A 10078-nucleotide genomic window follows, 5' to 3' on the forward strand; every position below is an offset into this window, starting at 1 on the left:
AGAGCTTTGTAATCAGGTTGTTCATGGAGAAGAAGATCCATAGGTGTGTGATCATCTATGACTTTGCTGGGAGTAATGTTAATAAGATAAGTGGCTGTTAAGAAGGATTCGTCCCAGAATTTTAGGGGCACGGATGCATGAGCGAGGAATGCAAGACCTCAATAATGTGCCGATATTTTCGTTCAACTACACCGTTTTGATGATGGGCATGAGGACAATAAACATGATTGGAAATTCCTATTTTTCGGAAGAAAGAATGTAACTTTTCATACTCGCCACCCCAATCCGTTTGCATATGTGATAATCTTCCTATTAAATTTGCGCTCAACCAAGCTTTAAAAATTATGGAACACTTGGAAGACATCAGACTTTTTCTTTAATAAATAAAGCCAGACAAATTTACTAAAGTCATCAATAAAGCTCACATAATATGCATATTTCCCGACAGATATAGGCGCCGGCCCCCAAACATTTGAATGAATTAACTAAAGGGGAGCACTAGAAATACTGTGGGATCTAGAGTAAGGCAACTGATGACTTTTAGCCTTTTGACAGGCATCACGTACGGATTCAACTTCTAAATAGCTAACAAAAGGAAGATTATTATCTCTAAGGACACGCTGGACTATAGGAAGGGATGGATGACCCAGACGACTATGCCATCTTGAGGTAGTTGGCTTGACGACTCCAAGAACTTGTTTATCAGATGCTGCTCCACGAGGCAAAAGAGGGTACAGACCACCACGACATCTACCGTGATGGAGAATTTTCTTCGACACCTGATCCTTGATAAGAAAGAAATTTGGGTGAAATTCAAGGAAGGTGTTGTTGTCAGATGTTAAGCGGTGGACAGAAACAAGGTTCTTGTGAGCGCTAGGTACATTAAGAATGTTTTTAAGGTGCAGATCACGTTTTGGAGTATGTAAAATTGTATGACCAATATTGTTAATTCTCATACCTGCTCCATTGGCTGTGTGCATTTGGTCTTGACCATTGTATTTATCACGGACAGATAGCTTCTCCAAGTTGCTTGTAAGTTGTAATATGATCTGAAGCACCACTGTCTACGTACCACTTTGTGTCCACCCCATAGCTTGTAGTAGCCGAACCAGCCATCTTGCTGGTCCCTTGATAAGATTCATCATACCGATACCAACACAGCAGCTTCATGATTTGGCTTGCCACAAATTTGACATCTGGGTTTGCTACTGCTCTCTTGTGGCCCTTGTGCCCTGGACGGTCCTCCTTGATTGTTGCCGCGACCACCAGTGGGGTGTCCTCCTCGTCCACGACCTTGAGGATTCCAACGACCACGGTAGCCACCTCGTCCACGTGAAGCTGAATTTGCTGATGACTGAAATTTCCCATTGTTGCCATTGCCTTCGTACAACATCTCCAACCGTGACTCATATGCCACAAGTTGGGCATATAGATCACTAAGATTAATGGGTCAACTCGTCCCATGACAGATGACACCACAGGATTGTAATCCATATCAAGACCGTTCAAAATAAATGAAATCATCTCAGTGTCAGTGATCACCTTGCTAGTAGTTGCAAGATCGTCGCCCAGCGTCTTCATCTTGTTGAAGTAGGCCGAGAGTGTCATGCTGCCCTTCTTCAGAGTCTTCAACTGCATGAAGAGATTTGTAACACGAGCAATTGATCATGCCGAGTACATCCTCTCCAAAGGGAGCCATGCCGCAGATGCCGTCTCTAGTGTTGCAACTTGCGCCAGGACTTCCTTGCGGAGGGAGTTGAACAGATATCCTAGGACATGCTGGTCCTTCGCCATCCATGAATCATACTCCGGATTGGCTATGATCTGCTTCTTGGCATCCTTTTCTATCTCAATGGTTTTGGAAGGTGCCGGTGTGGTTCCATCAAGGTAACCCACCAATTGAGCTCCTATGATCACCGGAAGGAATTGAGCTTTCCACAGCGTGTAGTTCTCCTTGGTGAGCTTCTCGGAGACACCAGGACCGAGGAGGGACGGCGCGCTTGATGAAGTCAACACCATTGCTAGGTTGATGAAGTAGATGTGTTTGGGAAGAAACTGCTCTGATTACCATGTGAGAATTGCGTAACGTGGATAGCCAAACTCGGCATTGCCACGGCTCCATGTTATATCTGTGAAGGAGTTTGTGTTTGTTACATCATGTTGTAGTCAATTACAACATAAGCCTATCCGAGTACTCGGTTACAACATATGCTAGTTATCTAAAAGGATCATTTTAGAGGAAAAATGACTGTTGTTATGCCGTTGCTACTAGTGGGTTAAGCCCACTTCGCTTGGGCCATCTGGTGGCCACTAGACCATAATTTGTGCCCAATTAAGCAAGTATGGACGAAGGCCGGAAATCCTATCTATCTTCTGCAAGATTTTTTTTCCATATCTTTTATTGTTTGAGATATGTGCAAAGCATGATGAATGAATGAGATTAAACCGGTTGTGAGAGCATATGCACCATGCGCTGGTTTGTGGAAGGAGCTAGATACGTGTCAACACAGGGTTGGCCATAGTGGATGACTGCCTGACTGGTTGTACTAGTTGGACGCACATATTCCTTTTAGATTTGAAACTTTAGTTTGAATTCTCTATCAAGCTGTAAATGAGTTTTGAATTTTGTTTGAACCATTGTGTTACTCAGGATTTATGCAACCCACTACTAAAAAACGCTTTGTAAGTACCTCCTTTCTTTTCTATAGACGACCGAAAATGCGACCCGCTCGTACAACAAGCGGTGATTACAGCAGCTTTCTGCCCCTAGAGAAGTATTTTTGGGGGCGGGCGACGGGGCGACCCGCCCTAGAAGTCACCCGCCCCTACAAATAGCATTTCTAGAATCTCTGCAGATAGCTATTTGTAGCTACGAAAAGTAGGAGCGGGTAGCGCATCGTCCATGTAAATGATGTCTCAACGGGCCCTAGAAATTATTTTTGTGGTAGTGACAAAATAAGATCCATTATGAGTATATTTTAACTTTTTAAATATTTTTTATGAAAATCAACATTCAGTATATAGTGCAATATAGTGCTTCTGCACCTTGACTATATATGTTCAACAATTTGAATGTATCACTTCAACACCTACAAATAAAATGTTCGACCAGTTTATTAGGATTGTTGTACTATGTTTGAATAAATGTTGAATCTACCAAATGCATTATGGTGAGCCCACTCCCCCTTTGGCATCAAGCGCAAAAAAGGAGAGACCCTTCCATAGCCATAACTCATCATCGTCATCGTCTTCCTCTTCTTCATCCGTAGGGGTGTTGGCTGCGGGCACATCCTCTTTTTCCTCTTCATCCATCTCCTCACGGCCGCACAAATCTTCCTCAATATTATCATCATCCATTTGAGGAGCACCAAACATTATAGATAAGCTGTCAATCTCCTCCCAAGGATTGTAGAACATTGGGGGAGGAGGGAAATCCATAGGAGCGCAAATAGGAGAATGAGGCATGTCATTCTTTGCCATAAGAGCTTTTGCTGTTCCTCCATCTTCAAAAGATGCTCATCCACATACTTCCTATGGGCATGAATTTCTTGCGCATTGTGGCGACCCACATTGAAGCATGCAAAGAGACCTTGAGAGATAAAACTAAGAATTCCCTTCTTCTTTGGAGCATGAGGAGGACCACAAGAACTTAAAGGACCTTGTGAACTAGATGGACCATGGGGGCTAGATGGACTTTGAGATGGTCCTTGAGTGGTGGAACTAGATGCATGAGCTCCAAGTTTGAGGAGACGCTGAAGTTGACCTTTCTTTGGCTTGTACACTTGATGTCCCTTGTCGGTCAAGATTTCCACCCCGGTGACCTCTTTGATCATGGCAAAGATATATGGTGCATAGTGATAATCCTTCTTGGGTGAAACTGAACAGATGATGATCTCCTCTTGGTAAACACACTAAACTCATTTTGATCGGGAGCCATCCTTGCAAACAAATTCTTGGACATGTTCGAGATGTTGTCCGAATCACCACTTTTGGGACACAGAGTGTAGCAGAAGGTGTCAACCCATGAATAGTCCCAAACTTGATGTCACCATAAGCACTGTCATACATGAAGTGAAACTCTCTATCATCTAACATATTTTCCATTTCTTGTATCTTCTCCCTTGTAAGATCATTGCTTGGGAATCCGAGAATGGTTGCAAAGTCAACATATCCAAATGAGAAAGGTTTTCCTTGAATTGTCCAATGGAAGGTCTTGGTCGAGCGGTTGATATAGAGAGCTCCATAGAGCTGGGCCACGACCTCCTCATTCCAATCACAGTTGAAAGACACTATAGATGTGAGATTCATTCTTCTACAAGCATCTCCGACTTCCCTTACCACCGGCAAGTCAATGTCCAACAAGTATTCCCAATTGATGGACTTCATATTAGTGGTAGGATGGGATTTGCTGAGAATCACTGAATCATACTGATCTGCGTGAAAGTTCATCCAAAAACGAACATTCCCTTGCTGCTCCTTGGCATACCGAGAGGGATCGTCATACCTCAAAGCATAAAGATCATGCTTGCCCTTGGTGTAGTCTGTTGGACGAACCCCATTGTACTGCATACCAGTTTGCCTAATAGGTGCTTGCATCTAAATGATGATTCTCTCAAGATACTCCAGTGATTCCCCTGCATCTGCCATAGGAGAGCCTGGAGCGGAGGCATGCTTTATGCGAGGGCGATTGCCTTGACCTGAAGTTCCTTGAGGATTTGGCCTCCCACGACCACAAGAGCACAAAGGAACCTTGGTAACTGCCTTTCTCTTTACCATGCGATGAACAACCGCTGATGCTTCCTCAATTGCCTTGGAATCAGAAGATGGTGAAGAATCAATCTCTGGAGTTGCTACCCTCTATTTCCCTCTCTTTTCACAAGCCATCTGAGAAATATATATGTTGAAAATTAGGATGGAATTGAAAAAAGGAACCAAAAGAGCCAGAATTGGACGACTCAGGCGCCTGTCAGAAGTTCTGATAGAGCCCAAGCCGAGCCAATAATCCATGGAACAAGAGATTGAGCCCACCAAACTTGACAAGATTCTAGACATGAGTTCCATGATGTGTCTACAAGCTATCCCCAAAAGCAAATCATATAACTCCTACATTGAGAGATCAGGCGACGAGATTTTTGAATGAAATACCTTGAAGATTTCCCACATCAATTGGAGAGAAGATGATGGGGATCGGATCTTCCGAGGAGTGGAGAATCCAAAGAAACACCAAGCAACGAAATCCCATAGTTGATTCTTGAAATCCTCTCAAGAGTTTGAGAGAGGAGAGGAGAGGGCCTCGGTGGTATGATTGAAGTGGTGTTAGGGTTGAAAGGGGTATTCAACGAGTATATATAGGTCCAGATGATTTGTCGGAAGTTCCGACGCAAGGTTGGAAGTTCCGATGAGTAAAAGAATTCGAACCCGAGGACCCTTACTCGGAAGAATGCTGATACCTCCAAGTATTGTCGGAAGTTCCAATGAATATCGAGTTTGTCTCCTAAGGACCCTTGGTCAGAACAATGGTGATACATCCGATAGACGTCGGAAGTTCCGACCTGGTGTCGGAAGTTCCGACGGTAGCTTATTTTCTCCAAAAGGACAGATTTTAAGATTGAACGAATTTGAAGATTTTGAGAGATATGGCTTGTAGACATATAAGACAACTTGAAACTTAGTGATCAGACACAAACAAAAATACATCACAATGATCACAAGAGACAAGTTTTGATCTAATGATCAAAATCCAAATTTTGGAAAACAACTCAACACAAGTAAATTCATTTTTTTCTTATCTAGGCAACAATCGGGTATGTGCAATAAGTCAAGCCAAGTTACGAGAATTCAAGATATTTAATTCACTCCTCAAAGCATAAAACCTTTGCTCATCTAGAGGCTTAGTGAATATACTGGCAAGTTGCCATTTGGTGCTTACATGACATAAAACAATGTCTCCCTTAGCCTCATGATCCTGTAAGAAGTGATGTCGTATATCTATGTGCTTTGTGCGAGAGTGTTGCATCGGATTGTTAACTAGCTTGATAGCACTCTCATTATCACACAAGAGTAGAATCTTACTAAACTCACAACCAAAGTCACTCAAGGTTTGCTTCATCCATAAGAGTTGGGCACAACAAGCACCCGCTGCAACATATTCCGCTTCCGCGGTGGATAGAGCAACCGAATTCTGTTTCTTAGAGCTCCAAGACACTAGGGACGTTCCAAGAAAACCATTATACTCTTTCTATCTACCTTGCAACCGGCATAGTCCGAATCGGAATAGCCAAGTAGATCGAAAGTGGAGCCCTTGGGATACCATAAGCCAAGGTTAGGAGTGTGTACTAAATATCTCAAAAGTCTCTTAACAAACATTAAATGGCATTCCTTAGAATTGGCTTGAAATCTTGCACGCATGTACACACTAAGCATAATATCGGGCCTAGATGCACAAAGATAAAGAAGAGAGCCGATCATGGAGTGATATACCTTTTGATCAACTGACTTCCCTGCTTCGTTGAGATCAAGATGACCATTTAATGTCATGGGTGTCTTGATGGGCTTGGCTTCGGTCATGTCAAACTTCTTGAGCATATCCTTTACATAATTGGTTTCACATATGAAAGTCTCTTCCTTCATTTGCTTGACTTGAAATCCAAGGAAGAACTTCAATTCACCCATCATGGATATCTGAAATCTCTTGGTCATGATCCTACTAAATTCCTCACAAAACTTTTTATCAGTAGAACCAAATATAATGAATTTGGCAAAGAAAAATATCCTTATCAACTTTGTGAGTGAAGAGAGTAGAATCGGCTTTACCCATTATAAAGTCGTTCTTGAGAAGAAAATCCTTAAGACATTCATACCATGCTCTACGAGCTTGCTTAAGCCCATAGAGCACCTTATGGAGCTTGTACACATGGTTTGGAAATTTTGGGGATCTTCAAAGCCCGGCGGTTGTTCTCCATACACCAACTCGGATAGGGGGCTGTTCTAGAATGCACTTTTCACATCCATTTGATAAATCTTGAAATCATGGTGAATAGCATAGGCTGATAAAATTCAAATTGACTCAAGCCTAGCTATGGGTGCATAGGTTTCACCAAAATCCAAACCTTCAATTTGGGTTAAACCTTGTGCAACTAACCTTGCCTTGTTTCTTGTGATGACATCATGTTCATCTTGCTTGTTTTGGAAAACCTACTTGGTGCCAATCACATTTTGCCTTGGTCTTTCAACCAACTCCGATACCTCATTTCTTCTGAAGTTGTTTAACTCTTCTTGCATGGCGATTACCCAATCCGGATCATTAAGTGTTTCATCTACCTTGAGAGGTTCCAAAGAGGAAACAAATGAGTAATGTCCACAAAAGGTTGCTAAACATGAACGAGTATTTACCCCTCTTTAAATACTTCCAAGGATGTTGTAAATGGATGATCTCGTTGAACACTTTGATGAACTCTTGGATAAGGGACATGCTATTGAGGTTCAATTGGTCCATCATCATCATCTTCAACTTGTAGTGCATCTACTTCAGCTTCTCCACCTTGTTCTCCCCCTTGATCAATGCCATAAACTTGATCGTTACCATGAACTTGACTTTGATCTTGAGGTCGTTGAAAGTTTGGTGGTTCAACTCTTGTTGATGATGATGGATCCTTGATTCTTTCTTCGACCATAGTTTGAGCTTGAACTTCACGAGGCCTAACTTCACCCAATCCCATCCTCATGATTGATTGGCTTGGTGGCTCCTCCTCATCTACAAGGTAACTTGCTCTACTTGAGAGCTGTTGGATTCATCAAAAGTCAAATCTACCGTGATCTTAACACAACCTGTGGTTTTGTTGAAAATAGGATAGGCGTGTTCGTTAGTACCATAACCAAGTAGAAAGCCTTTATCAACCTTTGGTGCAAACTTTGAGCTTTTGGTTTTCTTATTAAGTATGAAACACTTACTACCAAAAACTCTAAAGTAGTGCACCTTGGGTTTGTTTCCGGTGATTATCTCATAGGGTGTCTTGCCCAAGTATTTATGGAGGTAGATGTGGTTGATGGCATGGCAAGCCGTGTTGATTGCTTCGGACCAAAATATATCCGGAGTCTTATACTCATCAAACATAGTTCTTGCGGCTTCAATCAAAGTCTTATTCTTCCTCTCCACAATGTCATTTTGTTGAGGAGTGTATGGAGCGGACAATTCATGCTTGATCCCTTCTTCATCAAGGAATTCTTCAACATTGGTGTTCCTAAATTCCGAGCTATTATCACTTCTTATGTTCTTGATCTTCAATTCATATTCATTTTGAGCTCTTCTAATGAACTTCTTGACTATTCCTTGAGCTTCACTTTTATCTTGCAAAAAGAATACCCAGGTGAATCGAGAAAAATCATCAACAATGACCAGACCATATTTTTTACCGCCAATGCTAATGTAAGCAATGGGTTCGAATAAATCCATGTGTAGAAGCTTCAATGGTCTTGTTGAAGTCATTATATTCTTGGAGGGGTGTGGTGTGGCAGAACCAACCTGAATTACACCGGCTCAAGTGTTATGATCCATTCTCAGAAGGCAATAAGGCCTCAACTGCACTTCAAACGGTGTAACCCCGTGGTCTGTCGGGTAAAGTCCCGATAAAACCACCTAACTCAGGATCAAAACAAGGTACCTCGCACGAAGGCGAGTCCAAAGATACAAACACCAACTATTTTTACATTACAGGTATAATATTACAATGGTATTCAATCATAGTATAAAGACCTAACTAGTTCGAATTTATACAAGACTTTTCCAAAGTTATAGTATCTGCAGCGGAAAACCAACGCGACACTACGGACGTCGCACAATGGATGTTTGAGCTAAGCCCATGCTTCACATCACTCGGAGGGACCTGTGTTGGCCGGGGACGGATCCCACTCCACGGAACAACCATCAAAAAGAGCATAGGGCCATGGCACGGGAAGAGTAGAGTCCTCAGGGGGATTACCTGGAACAACAGTCAAACAGCAAGGCTGAGTATACTAATACTCAGCAAGACTTACCTGTTTCATGGTATACTAGCCATGTAGCTAGACTATGAAGGCTTGTAATGGTTCTGGGTATAGTTTTAGCTGAAAAGCAACAAAGAGTAAATCCTTAATTTCAAATTTTAGCTTTCAGGTTCTAGTTGATTATCTATTCTAGGTAAGCAACTATAACTATTCAAGCATGGTAGAATCTTTTAAACAAACATCATGTTTGATAACCATAAGGTTGCTCTTGTTACTCTATGTGGCAAAGGGATCAAGCAGTCTCAATCTCCGTGAGAAATGGACGATTCTGAATCGAATTTCAAAACCTTGCAAGGCAAACCTAACTCACACGCTTGGAACATCAGCGGCAACGTCAGCGGGCGGCGGCGCTGTCGCGCGGCAGAGGAGGCAGAGGAGGAGGAAGAAGGGGGGGCGCCAGGGACTAGATTGTAAGCTTTAAAAACTTTAGGGACCTCACTGTAAAGATAGGTTTCCTCACTGTTCTATACCTCAAATGAGAAAATGGTCAAAATAAAAGTTGTAGAACTTTTCAAACCCTACAACTTCTATTTAGGGTTCAAATTCAAAAACTCAAAGAATAAAGCTTTATTTAGAAACTTTGAACTCAATTTAAATTTTTCAAAGTTTTTGTCCTTAGTTAAGTAAATTCCATATACTTTTGGACTGAATTGCAAGTTTAGGTAATGTAATGATGACTAACACTTTTACACTTTGAACCCTGGTCAAAATTGGAAGTTACTTGTGTAATTCAAATATTTTGCATAAAAGGACTCCTACTTTTGAAAAATTACACATAAGTCCTTATATTCACTCATTCACATAATTGCACACAATTCAATACACACATTACACATTCCTTCCTAGTGTTTTAAAATTTTGACACCTAGGGTGTCACAACCTTTCCCCCAAAAAGGAATCTCGTCCCGAGATTACCAGAGTGATGTATTGGAAGATAGTTACCTAAGGATTCTTAAGGAACTCGGGAAAGTTTTTCTAAAGATAATCTTCAGTTTCCCAGGTGGCTTCTTCTGCAGTATGGTGGTCCCATAAGATC

At 41.8% G+C, this 10078-nt stretch overlaps 1 non-coding gene across 1 annotated transcript; it reads right to left on the minus strand.

Annotated features, from left to right (window-relative positions):
• Nucleotides 1-1404: 1404 nt before the first annotated feature.
• On the minus strand, nucleotides 1405-1542 carry LOC112872487. Its single transcript, XR_003224681.1, has one exon. It is a non-coding gene; the product is annotated as a small nucleolar RNA Z247 (small nucleolar RNA).
• Nucleotides 1543-10078: the final 8536 nt, after the last annotated feature.

The sequence above is a fragment of the Panicum hallii genome, chromosome 8 (assembly GCF_002211085.1).
Source record: "Panicum hallii strain FIL2 chromosome 8, PHallii_v3.1, whole genome shotgun sequence".
In the NCBI taxonomy this organism is placed as follows: Eukaryota; Viridiplantae; Streptophyta; class Magnoliopsida; order Poales; family Poaceae; genus Panicum; species Panicum hallii.